At 46.7% G+C, this 14,002-nt stretch overlaps 1 long non-coding RNA gene across 1 annotated transcript; it reads right to left on the bottom strand.

Moving 5' to 3' along the window:
• Positions 1-9,027: 9,027 nt before the first annotated feature.
• LOC135458127 (uncharacterized) lies at positions 9,028-13,708 on the bottom strand. The gene is made up of 3 exons (XR_010442854.1): positions 13,604-13,708; positions 13,282-13,300; positions 9,028-11,143 (listed from the first exon to the last, which is right to left on the bottom strand). It is a non-coding gene; the product is annotated as an uncharacterized LOC135458127 (long non-coding RNA).
• Positions 13,709-14,002: the final 294 nt, after the last annotated feature.

Here is a 14,002-nt window from a genome sequence, read left to right as displayed (position 1 = left end):
GGCTGTCCAGGGTGGCCCAGGGCTCCCTGTGCAGCATTCCCAGCACACAGCTCCCACTCACAGGGTTCTTCCCAGAGGAACTGTCCCATTCAAGCAGTGTTTAGAGAGATAATTGCAGCAGCTAATTGCCAAATAATAATAATAAAAAAACATCTTGAAGTTTGCTAATGGAGGGGTTGAAATACTGTAATTCTTAACAGACAGCAATTAATACAGGCTGGAATATCCAGTAAATTCAGAGGCCTCATCCATTCTGTTCTGAGGACATTTTATGTGGTGACAGCTCTGCTCAGAAATCAGATCTGTCTGGAATTCTTTTGTTTTTATGGGGACAGACAGACATTCTCTAGCGAAAGTTAAATGAAGTTAGAGCCCTTCTGTAAACACTTTGCAATCCCTGTATTCATTAAAGTCAAAAGAAATTGTGCTGTTAATCAAGTCTTCATTTTAAAAGGATCAGAACTGGACCTGGCCCATCTCCCCCTTTCCCTCCCTGCCTCTCCAATAATCACAGATCAGCCCTGTGCAAATTAAAGCCTCAATCTGGCTTTGTGTTTAATTGAGTTCTGCTCAGCTCTGGCCTTTCAGCCCCAGCACCGCTGCCAAGGTGTGACCAGGAGATCTGGAGTGAATTTTGTGCTGCTTTCCCTCGGTCCATGCAGCAGTGTATGAGCCCTGTCTCCTCACACAGCTCTATTTGTACAAAATATAAATCTCCTTGCACCATCTGAAGCCCTGCTGCTGCCTGGGCCTTGCTGGCTCAGATATTCCATTTATTCCTTGAATATTCCCATTTTACAGCAAAAGTGTGAAATAGATTACAGAGAGCAGTGTAGGTGTGTCACTTAGGTGGGAAATTTAAGCTTTAGGACTTTTTAGTATGTTGTGGATGGAAGCAAGATGGATAGTGCTGTCCTGGGTTTCTTCTTCATGCTTCTCCATGGGTTTGGGTGGCATTTTGTAATTGGGCAGGAAAGTCCACATTGGGATCAGTTATTGGGTTAAAAGGGAAATAATCCAGGTGTCAGTTCTTAATTGGATAGTTTAGCTGTGAAATGCCTTGTACCAAGAGATTGTTGCCCATTTTTGTGGTGCTTTTCCAGTGCACTGAGCCCAGTGTGGACAGCATGCAAAACCCTAGATAATATAATAATAAACAAGAGCCTGAAGACCCAAAAAATCCAGTGTGTCTCCCTTTTCTGACACAAACCCACTCCAGGAGAATCTCCCCCAACAGAGGAGCCCAGCCTGAGTCAAAAAAAGTCAAAAAATTGACAGAAGTCCAAAAATTGACAACAATACCCTGGCAGGGAGGGATTTTCAGAGATGGGCTCTCTCTCTGAAGGGCTGGAGCAGCCCCAGCTGCCACCACTGGCTGAAATGAAAGTTAAATTTAGCCCAAAAAAGGGAAATGGTGTGTTCCATCAGCGAGGTTCTATTGCAGTGATACAACTCTGCAAGAGCAATTTCATTCCTGGCATATTTAGCGTGGCATTAGGGAGTGTACCAAGGTAGCAATTTTCTAGATAATCAACTTCATGTCTTCATTCTGAGTGCGTTTGTACTTGTAAGTTAATTAGGGGAGTTCATTTTCACGAATGGCAGAAAATCTGCATTTTTTCCAGCAGGCTTTTGCTTTCTGGCAGCTCCTGATTCAGGAGAGGGACAGAGGAGCTGAGGCTGTGCCACTTCCCAGGATGGAGCAGGGCAGGTCCAGCCCAGCCTGGGCTCTGGGCAGAGGGAAAATTCCCTGCAGCAAATCCAGGGTGTGCAGGGCTCTGAGCCAGCCCTGAACATCTGGGGGTGCAGGAACAGCTGTGCCAGTGAAATGGAAATGGGAGAGAAGTGACTGCGACCGTGCTCACAGGGGTTTGGGATTGGGGAAGGGATGAGGATCTGACTCCATGGTTCAGAAGGCTGATTTATTATTTTATGATATATATTGCATTAAAACTATACTAAAAGAATAGAAGAAAAGGTTTCATCAGAAGGCTGGCTAAGAATAGAATAGGAATGAATGATAAAGATTTGTGGCTTGGGCTCTCTGTCCGAGCCAGCTGGGCTGTGATTGGCCATTAATTACAAACAACCACATGAGACCAATCCCAGATGCACCTGTTGCATTCCACAGCAGCAGATAACCATTGTTTGCATTTTGTTCCTGAGGCCTCCCAGCTTCTCAGGAGGAAGAATCCTAAGGAAAGGATTTTCCATAAAAGATGTCTGTGACAAGTGACAGAATCATGGAATGCTTTGGGTTGGGGGGAACCTTAAAAATCAGCTCATCCCAGCCCTGCCATGGCAGGGACACCTTCCCTGTGCCAGGGCCTGCCCACCCTCCCAGGGAACAATTCCCAATTCAAATATCCCATTTAAATCTCCCCCAGCACAACCCCACAATGCTGGGCTGGAGGGGAGAATGCAAGAAAGGACCAGGATGAACGGCTTTGCAATTATCTCCAACCCTTTATGGCAAAATTCTGTAAAAGAGATAAAAGCAGGGAGTGAAGCCTCAGTGAAGCAAGAGGGAATTTTAGCACATGCTTTAAAAGGCCTGGAAATTCAGATGGAGTCTGTAAAAGTTAAATTGCTTTGAATAGCAATGTCCAAATTTAGCAGGGCTATCTGAGCCCACAGCAAGTGCAGCGGATTCAGATAATGACTCCTTCCCACTTTGGAAAGAGCTAATGCCTGGGGTTGAAACAGGAAAATTTTTGGTGATTGCCTCCACTCACAGCCCTCTGATGAGCTCCCAGCACCCCTCCCATGCTCCTCCCTGCCGGACTAATGCAGATTGCCCTGCACTGTCCCCTTGGCCCATTCTCATATTCACCATTTCATTCCACAGGGGACAATGGCTCTAGGCTGAAGGGGGGCACATTTGGGTGGGATATTGGGAAGGAATCCTTCCCCAGGAGGGTGAGGAGGCTGTGCAGGACTCCCAGAGCAGCTGGGGCTGCCCCTGCACCCCTGGAATGCCCCAGGCCAGGCTGGGCAGGGCTGGGAGCACCTGGGACAGGGGAAGGTGTCCCTGCCATGGCAGGGGTGACACTGGGTGGGATTTGAGGTCCCTCCCACCCAAACCAGTGTGGGATGCTCCTGGAGAGGCTGCAGGGCTGAGCATGTGGAGGGAGAGGCTGCTCTGTTGGGCCACCTCTTCCTATGGAGTTTAATTCTAAGGGAATTTAGGGGTTTTTCTTCCCCATTGCTCCTTTCATCTTTCAGTGTCTAATTTCATTTCTCAGCAAACCTAAAGTTTATTTGTAAAAGCAAATTATCTTTTTCCATTCATCAACCAGTGGAATCCTTCCCGTTGTTTCTTTTATCTCCCAGTGCTGGGAAGGGAAGGGAAGGGAAGGGAAGGGAAGGGAAGGGAAGGGAAGGGAAGGGAAGGGAAGGGAAGGGAAGGGAAGGGAAGGAAGGGAAGGAAGGGAAGGGAAGGGAAGGGAAGGGAAGGAAGGAAGGGAAGGGAAGGGAAGGGAAGGGAAGGGAAGGGAAGGGAAGGGAAGGGAAGGGAAGGGAAGGGAAGGGAAGGGCTGCCAGAGCAGCCACTCTGGGCTGGAGGAGCTGTTGGATTTCAGGGAGGTGGGAGCTGCAGAGCAGCCAGGAGCCAGCTGTGCCTCCGTGGGCTTTCCAGACCCTCCCACCCTCTGGCTTTCCCAGCGTGGTTCCCACCAAGAGGGGGAATGAAAGGCAGAGAGGGAGAGCTGCTGCTGCCTCCCAGAGTGTGAGCAGGAGGGATTGGAGTCCAGGCTATTCTCTATATGAAATAAACACCATTAGGGCATCCATTAACCTATGTGAGCCTTCAATTAGATCAGTGATGCTTCGAGGGAAGAGCTGTTTCTGATGTGTGCTCGGAGTGAATAATGAAAGATTGGCCCCCAGGTACTGCAGCCCTACCAATAATAAACATTATTACTAAATAATAGCGACGAAGACTTGGAGTTAATATTTAAAATGTGCATGAGACCAAGGCATGCCCAAGCACATTTCACGCTCATTTTAATTGCCACCAGACAAATGGAATGAGGATGGCTGCTCCCTCCAAAGGGTGTGATTCTGTTTTGCTGAAGCACTCAGAATTTAGCGCGCTATTGTCAAGCCTATTTGGAGTAAATTGTGGGGAGAATTGCAATGAGAGCTGTAGTTGCCTAGCAAAGGTCTAAGATTTCCATTTAAAATTAATGTGAACTGTTTCTCTGAATCTGGCATATGGGCTTTGAGAGCCCCTGCCAAGATGTCAAGAGCCAGACTGCTCCCCCTCCAACTGGAAAAAATGCTGGAGGCAACGTTCTCCTCTTTCTCCTGGAGTCTGGGGTTTGTGCCAAGCAAAGAGCCCTGCTGAGGTGGGGCAGGGCACGGCCCTGGGGCTGGGCACTGAGCTGGAGCCCTCTGGGATGGCACCCTGAAGGGATGGCACCCTCAGAAGGGGACTCACCTCAGCAGGGATGTCTCACCATCCCATCCCATCCCATCCCATCCCATCCCATCCCATTATCCCATCACATCCCATCCCATGGATCCCATCCCATTATCCATCCCATTATCCCATCCCATCCCATCCCATCCCATCCCATGATCCCATCCATGGATCCCATCCCATCCCATCCCATGGATCCGATCTCATCCCATGGATCCCATCCCATGGATCCCATCCCATCCCATCCCATCCCAGGCTGCTCCAGCCCCATCCAGCCTGGCCCTGGACACCCCCAGGATGGGAGTCCCTGACCAGTTGGGCACCAGGAGAGCTCCCCTGGCTGTGAGACAGGGACAGACTTGAGGACAGACCTGAGCAGGGGAAGGCTCAGGCCCAGCCAGGTCCCTGTGTGTCCCTGTGTGTCCCAGTGTGTCCCTGTGTGTCCCTGTGTGTCCCTGTGTGTCCCTGCCCTGCTCACACCAGGCTGGTGGCAGTCCCTGCCCTCAAGGAGTGTCCCACGTGTGTCCCACCCCAGTGGGAGCTCTGTCCCTGGCTCCAGACAGACAGACAGACAGACAGGAGCAGCACAGGCTCTGGACACAGTGCTCTCCCCATGCACACACACACAGGGAAATGTTTGCTGCTGCTGGAAACGGGCTGGAAGAAGAAACAAACCATGCAGGCACACACAAAGACGTTGGCTTTTTTTGTTTAATCTGACTTGGACTCTGCTGAATTGCTTCATTGTTTGTGGGGGAATCTGAGCAGAATTAATGACTGGCGCAGGCAGGAAGAGGCTCTGTTTGCAAATGCACTGGCCAGACATTCTCCAAGATCTGTAATCTAATTTAGCTGGGAGAGTTAATGATTTTAATGATTTGTTGTGATCTCAAAACAACTGTTAGGAGATAAATCTACATCATTAAACCTATTATGATGTTTTGCTTCATTTAGCAAATGGTGTTTTTTGTTCTGAAGACGCCCACATTTTAAACAAGCAGAGGGTCAGCTGCTGATGGGGAGGAACAATTTATTCCCAGCTCCCTTGGAGACTGAAATGAAAGGTGTCCTTGGGAAAAAAATAATTCCTCACCAATGTTATTGAGTGTTTGCTAACAGCAGGCTCAGCTGGGGCTGTGGTGTGTCAGTGTGAGTGTCTGGGCCAGCAGAGAGGTTCCTGCAGACAGGACAGCCCCTGCTGCTCCAGGAGCACTGGGTGGGAGCTCCAGCTCCTTCTCCAGGAATCCCATGGGACTGCCAGGTTTTGGGAGCCCCAGGCACCCAGCAGCAACAGAGAGAGGTGTCAGCACCACGGAGCCCTTATCTATACATATAGATAATTTAGTATAATATATATTATACTAAATAATATTATATATCTATATTATACTAAATTATACTATATGATCTATATTATACTAAAGAACGCCATAGTAAACTATGCTAAAGAATAGAGAAAGGATACAGACAGAAGGCTAAAAGATAATAATGAAAAATTTGTGACTAGCTCTCCGGAGTCTGACACAGCTGATGGTGATTGGTCATTAACTCAAAACAATTCACACGTTGGGTAAACAATCGCCAAACTCATCCCAAAGCAGCAAAACACAGCAGAAGCAATTAGATAACTATTGTTTTCATTTTTCCCTGAGGATTCTCAGCTTCCCAGCGCAAAGTCCTGGGCAAAGGGATTTTTCAGAGGGTGTGACAGTGACACAGCTTTCACCGACCTGCCCTGTTCCAAAGCCTGTGCTGCTTTGGAGGAGGGAGGGCAGAGCAGGGAGGGCTCAGTGCCTGCTGCCTTCCTGTGCCAGCTGTTTACACAGCACAGAGCAAACACAGCCCCTCTCCCTGCGAGCTGGAGCACTCCATTACAATCTCACTACATTTGCCTAAGCTGAATATTTCATACCTTTCAAACATGATGCAAAGGGAAAAAAAAACCCCCATTCTGTAAACAGCAGTGTCTGGGGTTTATTCTTGCTCAGCTGCTCTTTATTCCAGGGCAGGGAGGGGGGTTTGGGTCTCCATTCTCACTCAGCAGCATCACTGAGTGGTGGGGTCGGGATGAACGTGTTTTTATATTCTATCCTTAAAGAACTTTCATGTTAATTATTAAACTTATATTGTTCTATTGCAAACATAGATTTCAGCCAAGCATGGGCTCCTCGTGGCCCCCCTCAAACTTCTAACATAGTTTCTCATGGTTCTTCTTACGATTAACAATAATTATATTTAGTTACTAAACAATCATCACATCTAATGTTTATATCATTTTATGCAGGTGCAATTTCACATGATGTGGCAAACACAAAGCCTGACATTTCCAGAGTCTGTTTTTAGCAGGAGGAGGCTCTGGAGCCATGGACACCCCCTGTGCTCCAGACACACAGAAAGGCCTGGCCAGGGTCCCCAGCTGTGTGGCAGCTGTGTCTGACCCTGCCTGCAGCTCCAGACTGCTCTGCATTCCCTGCCTTAGCAGGAAAACCTCAAAGTCCATAAAAACCCCAAATCTGGACACTTGTGTTGTGTACTGGAGAGCGAGTACACAAACAGCCCTGCCAAGGACACGGAGCTGTTCCAGCCTGGGTGGGAACAAACACTGGTGTAAAACACTGGAATGAGGGGCTCTTTCCAATCTGGGGTTTAGCTGCAGTTCAAGGTCATTCTGGGCCATCCAATTCCTTCCTCAGCACCGAGCCATTAAACTCTGGCTGGGAATTCAGGCACACAAAACATCTGGAGCCACACTCCAAGCCAGTGCATGTGGATGATAAAATACAGCTGGAAATGGGATGGTTCCATGGCTGTGCTTGCCAGGAGATGCCAGTGAAGATGGGGTGCTGTCTCATGGGGACACCCCATGGTTTCCCATTTTCCTGGCTGAAATGAGACCCCAGTTCATCATTCTGGCCACCATTCCCCTGCCAACTGTTGAGCCATGCCTGGCTGTGCTGTGCTATGTGGGAAGTGCCCTCCAGGTAGAACAAATGTTGGTTTATTTGCTGGGTGAAGATTCGTTAAATAAATCATAGATTCATGTGGCACAGGAAATGAGCAATAAGCTGTGCCTGGAAGGTTGGACATATTGCACTTCAAAATAAGCAGGAGGCCACTTTGCAATTCAAAGGAGATATATTGGGAAATGGGAAGGCGCATCTGTTAATCATTTTTCCCAATACCCAAAAGGTCCCAGCAGAGCCCTGCTCCAACACCAAATGCCTCTTTTAAATTTTTAAATTGGCTTCAATGCCTCCTCTGGCAGGAGAAGGGCTTGGGAGCTTGTTCTGATGTCCTTGGTTCTGCTGGGAGTGGGGCTGGGCTGTCCCCACTGGGGGAGTCCATTACTACTACTATTATTATTATTATTATTATTATTATTATTATTATTATTACTATTGCATTCCCCTCTCTGTCAGCAGCACTGTGGCCATTATTGGGGTGCTCTTTATTTGACCATTGCTGCTGAGTTTCCCTAGACAGGAACCCATGGAAAAGCTGCACCCTCCAAGTGACATCTGATGGGTCCAAATAACAGCTTTGAGCACTGCTGAGGCTCCAAACATTTTTACATTTATACATTTTTACATTTATTACAGCCTGTACAAAGCCTTTGTTCCTCTTCCCGATCATTTCCCAGCCCTGATCTACCTGGAAATATTTCAGCAGCATTTGAGAAGGTGCAGGGAGCCTCTAACCTGGGTCTGTGGGTGTGAAATATTATTTCTCAACAAGGGAGAGAAATCCCATTCCCCATCCCCATCCCAGCTCACACAGGCTCTGCCACCCTCCCACACTCACAGGGCTCCCTCTCACATCACAGCCAGCAGCTATCATTATTTTTTCCCCCCTTAAACCACCCAGAGAAGGAAAAAAAAGCGGTGAAAGAAAGGCCAGAGCAAGTTCAGCTGAAGCAGAAGTGATGCTGCTCGCTGCAGGGCAGTTTGAACTGAACTCCAGTGGAGTTTAGATAAACAAGGATTAATTATCTTTCTGTTAGTCTGGAAGGCAACTGATAGCACATATAATTAAATTATTTCGCTGTTACTATTTTCTGAATGCTTAACCAAGAAGCAGAATAAAGGTAGTGGGTTTTTTTTCATTATCTTGCAGAATAGTTTCATGTTCAGAATATTTTGTTTTACTGTATTAGCTTGTGTAAACTGTGGCACTGGATGTTTCCTTTTGCTTTTATTTGCCCATCGGGTCGTTTACTTATTGGAATTGAAGTCAGAAGTGGTTTGCTCTCCCAAACAGCTCTGAATTTCTAATAAATATGTAAATAATGCATCTCTGAGCTGCTGCCCTTGGCACTTGGAGCTGCATTTTCCTCGGCAGTGGTTAGTGTGCTGTGAACACACACTTATTTCATTTGGAAGAGATCTCCATGCTGGAAACCCTGCTGGGGCTGCAGGGACAGCCCCGAGGGTGACAGAGGAGCTGGGGACAGCAGAGAGCAAACCCCGAGCACAGGGACAGCTCTGGGAGCATTTCCACACCTAATGGGAGAAGGATGTTCTGTGCTCCTGGCGCTTTATCAACACAATGCCCTCCTGTAGCCACTTGGCCTTTGGAGATGATTTTCCCAGGGAAACTGTCATCACGCAGCTGATTAATTACTCTAATAATCATAATTTTTTTTTCTAATAAAACACTCTCTTCCCATTCATTAACTACATTGCAGGTAGGTGACAGTGGTAATTATTCTCTGGGAGTACTTCTGAATTATCTTTTCTAATCCAGCCCGTGCTGACATTTTTGAGAGAAAAAACCATTTTGTCTCTCTTTCATGAGCGGGGTAACATTTGAATATGCAAACAGTGTCAAAGCGTGCCCTCAGGATGTTTTCCTGAACTATGATTTATGAGCTCTGGCCATTGTATTTGCTATCATAGACCCAGAAAGGTCATTAGACAAAGAGGTTTTCCCTGCAGGGGTCCCTTGCCATCTTTATCTTCTGATATTTTAATTTTTTTTCCCCAAGCTTCACGCGGGAGAAGTGCTGTGAGTTCCCCCATATGCTTCTGCTGTTTATTATTTATTTATTCACGAGGGGGAAAGTCCTGTGCAGTGCTGCAGGCACAGAAATCCACATTTCCAAACCTCCCAGAGCAGATCTGGCCAGGCCCTGCCCACCAGGGCTCCCAGCACACTCAGCCCATGGGGATTCTGTCTTTGGGAATGGGAATTCTGGAATGGGAATGCTGCTCCCTCCCAGCCCTGTGCTCACAGAGCATGGCTTGCGGCAGGGGCTGGCTCAGGGGAGAGCAGGGCAGAGCTGTGCTGCTGGATGGGGCAGGAATGGGGCAGGATTGCAGATCTGGATGGGGCAGGAATGGGGCAGGATTGCAGATCCCTCCTGGATGGGGCAGGAATGGGGCAGGATTGCAGATCCACCCCTGGATGGGGCAGGAATGGGGCAGGATTGCAGATCTGGATGGAGCAGGAATGGGGCAGGATTGCAGATACAGATGGAACAGGAATAGGGCAGGATTGCAGATACAGATGGAACAGCAATGGGGCAGGATTACAAACCCAGATGGAACAGGAATAGGGCAGGATTGCAGATACAGATAGAACAGGAATAGGGCAGGATTACTTTGCCTCTCCCAGCCCCTTCCCCAGCCCCTTTCCCTTCCCTGCACACTCTCCAGCCCCTCAATTGTTGTTTGTTTGGTTTTTTTGAGTGGCCCGCAGCTGGACAGTTTTCTCAGTAGGAGAAGAACCCCTGTTCCTGCCTCGCCAATTAAGGAAAAATAATCAGCTTTGTGTACATGTCAGTGTAACTGGAAATGTTTACCCAATGTGTGTGTGCAGGGAGTCTCTGTGTGCTCCCCCAGCCTGCACATCTGGCTGAGCATCCCCACATCTGCAGGAGCTCCCCTGACACCAACCTGGGCACTCCCAGCAGTGCCTGTCCCTGGAGATTTACTCAAAACTCCACATTTCACCCCACGAGAGCCAAGGGGAAACACAAACATCAAATTCAAAGGACAGCTGAAAAGAACAGTGGGTGTGAGGGGCTGCAGTGCATTCAGCCCTTCCAGGCCCTTTTTTCCCAACTCATCTCTCTTTTCCAGTGGATCAGTAACCTCTAACAAAGGATCTGTCCTTTCCAATCATGCCCATGCCATCCCCTCTCCACACAAACCCCATCTCCAGCAGCAGCCCCAGGGCTTTGGAAAAGTCTTTTTCAGCAGAATGATTCCATTGCAGCCCAGCCTGGGCTGCCCCTGCCCCTTCCACTGCCACTCACATCAGCCAGCCCCAGCACCCTGCAAATCCAAAGTGACAACACAGCACAGATGGGTTTGTGTCCATGCAGCAAAAACAAAGAAGGGAGGAAATGAGGATTTCTGTGTGCTTGTTTGTGAAACGATAATGGAGAATCCCCTGTTTGCACAATTGTGCTGGACCTGATTGCTCTGTTCCTTCAGTCAGAGCAGGTGACTGACACAGAGAGTGACAAATATTTGCTGTGGCAGATGATTTCCTGCTCAGGCAGGACTCGGTTCCCCTGCACAGCGCCCTGGCTGCCAAATTCTGCTGTTCCATTGTTCACTCTCAGTGTCTGGGCTGGTAAAGCTTCACACAGCAGCTCTGCTCCAACATTGCTGTTCCTTTCTTCTTTTTTCTCCTCTTGAGCTCAGGATACCTCACTCACTTTGATTTCCCTTTTGCTGCAAACCCCAGCTCCACTGAAGCCAATGAGGACTTTCCCTGTGGGAGCAAAAAGCCATTTTACACTAAATTTAGGCTAAAACCAAGTAACCCCTTTTGATAAAAATAAAATATGCACTGGGTGCACCACAGGTATGAATTCCAAATCTGACAGACTTTGGACACCCTCTCTGTGATCCAGATGAGCTATAATTCAATATATATGAGATATACACATATATTAGATACATCTATATCAATATATAAATTATAAATCAATATATAAATCAGTATATATGAGATATATACATATATTAGATACATCTATATCAATATCTAAATCAACATATAAATTATTAATCAGTATATAAATCAATATATATTAGGTATATACATATATTAGATACATCTATATCAATATATAAATTATAAATCAATATATAAATCAGTATATATGAGATATATACATATATTAGATACATCTCTATCAATATATAAATTATAAATCAATATGTATGAGATATATACATCTATTAGATACATCTGAGCCCACATAACTGTTGATTCATAGGAACTGTCCTTACACCCTGAAAACCATGATTGGGATTTATTTATGCTCCCACCTGGAGCTGGAGCAGCTCAATAATGGAGCAATTAAGTGCAATTTTATATAAGCTAGATGATTTAATAAGCATATCACAGTCAGTTATGGAATAAGCAGTAAAACACTGCTGGGTGTATAAAACATCAGCTGTAAGATGAGAACCGCGATTGTGCGAGGGCAATAAAAATCCAGATGTTGTTCTGTGCTTCCATTGCTCGGTCCCAAAGTCCTCTGTAACCTTGGCAGAGCTCTCCAGGGGTGGTTTTGGTGTTTTTAGAGGAGCAGGGAGAGCCTTGGGTAGGATGGGGCAGGGAGAGCCTTGGGAAGCTGCTCTGGAGGAGGGCAGGGCTGGGATGAGCAGGGTGAGTGTCATGGACACATTTTATGGAAAATCCTTTCCTTAGGAATTTTGCTCCTGAGAAGCCTCAGAGGAAAAGAAAAACAATGATTATCTGTTGCTGTGGAATGCAACAGGTGAATCTGTCATTGGTCTCATTTGGCTGTTTGTAATTAATGGCCAATCACAGTCAGCTGGCTCAGACTGTCTGGTCAGTCACAAGATTTCCTTTCTTTTCCTTTTCCTTTTCCAAAAACAGAGGGTTTTGGGAAAACCTCCATTATTAAGCTTTAACTTTCCTAATATCTTGCTAGATAAACTTTCTGTAGCTTAGAGAGCTATTCAGAGAAGCGTAAATACACAGACCATTGTTCTATTTGCCCTTGCTTTTCTGCAGTTTAAATACTTTTTCTGCTGACCAATCTCATGGCTGCTGCTCAGCTCTGCTCACAGTTCTGCTGTCTCTGAGCCTGCATCTTGCAGCTTTCCCAAAACCCTCTGATTTTGTGGATTCCCACATTTGCCATACCTCTCACACCTCCAGGATTCCTCACCAGGACCAGGGCGGCCCCACCGTGCCCAGCAAGATCTGCAGGTGATCTGCTGAAATTTAGGGTAGGAAAACCTCCCAGCCCCCCCTGCTAAATGAGTTCCTCTCCCTAATAAAAGGTTATTGTAAGAAGTCGAATGGAAATGTATTTGTGTTTAACAATTAAATGTAATTGGCAAGTGCTAATGGCTCTGTGATCGCAGAACTGGGGGAAAAAGCAAAGAGGAAGAAGCCAGTTTGAAGGGACTTTATCTAATTTCATTTTAATTAGATCCTTTTTCTAACTGAGTTTCTAATTTTTCAATTAGCAATTAGCAGCTGCAACTCATTCTGAGCGTCACGAGGTGCCAGAGACACTAATTACACCACAGGAGTAGGAGGCTGAAAATGAGAAATAAAATTATCCATGAATGTTATTAGAAGAAAGGAATGATTACATTCTGTAATAATATACTGATGTGAGCCTAATTAGATTGAAGGATTGGGGGGAAAATAGGAGATGTAAAAATGGAGCCTGTTTAGGAGCTCACAGGTCACCTTTTTTTGGCATTGATAATGCCCAGGTGTGCATGGCTGGAGCAGAGGCAGCATGGTGGGCCCAGGGATGCAGGGAGGTCCTGCTGGGCATCTCCAAAATCTCAACATCACCTCCTGTCATTCCTCTGCACCTCTGTTGTGCCACCCATAAATGGGCAGGGATGACTCACCTTGTTTTGGGACCCACAGCTGGAAGAAAATGCACACAAAAAAAAGGAAATTAAAAAAAAAGGAAATAAAACAAATACAAAAAAAATCCCTTTTTTTCATGGTCATGGGATTACAGCACTGACAGCAAAGTTCCACCCAGGCCCTGAAATTCCCCCAGGACAAAGGAGGGTCTGGGGAAAAATGATTTATTGACAGCAAGAGGGGAAGCAGAGCAAAGCCAGGGAGAAGCACTTGATGGCAAAGAGGGAGCTCTGCTCTCAGTCCATTTATCTCCCCACTTAAAACACACCAATCTTTCTTTATGAATCAATAATCTCTTACAGCTGATTTAATAAAGGGGGTGACCTCTCTGCAGCTCCAACCTGCAGGCTGGAAGCACTTGCAGGGACCCCAGGAATAAATGATTGCATTCAAATGTGGTTCTCCATGGAATTTATGGGCCCCCATTCATCCCAGTGCCCCATTTGTCTTTATATCTCTCACAGCATTTGCCACTAATTATATTCCTCTTTATCACCTGGGCTCCCCAGTTAAGGGCTGGGATTGATGGCTGCTGGAAATCTCTCACTGCAAAGGGGACAGGAGGGTTTGTCCCACTGTCCCCACATTGCTCCTGTCCCTCTCAGCATCCTCAGCCCCGAAATTCCTTTGAGTTCATGGAGGATCCAGCAATGGCTCTGAGATAAGAGAGGGAAAAGAGCAGAGAATTCAACCCAAATT

Source organism: Zonotrichia leucophrys, chromosome 26, assembly GCF_028769735.1.
Source record: "Zonotrichia leucophrys gambelii isolate GWCS_2022_RI chromosome 26, RI_Zleu_2.0, whole genome shotgun sequence".
Taxonomy (NCBI): Eukaryota; Metazoa; Chordata; class Aves; order Passeriformes; family Passerellidae; genus Zonotrichia; species Zonotrichia leucophrys.
The sequence above is the reverse complement of the archived record's forward strand: the minus strand, read 5'-3'. Positions and strand labels throughout refer to the sequence as shown.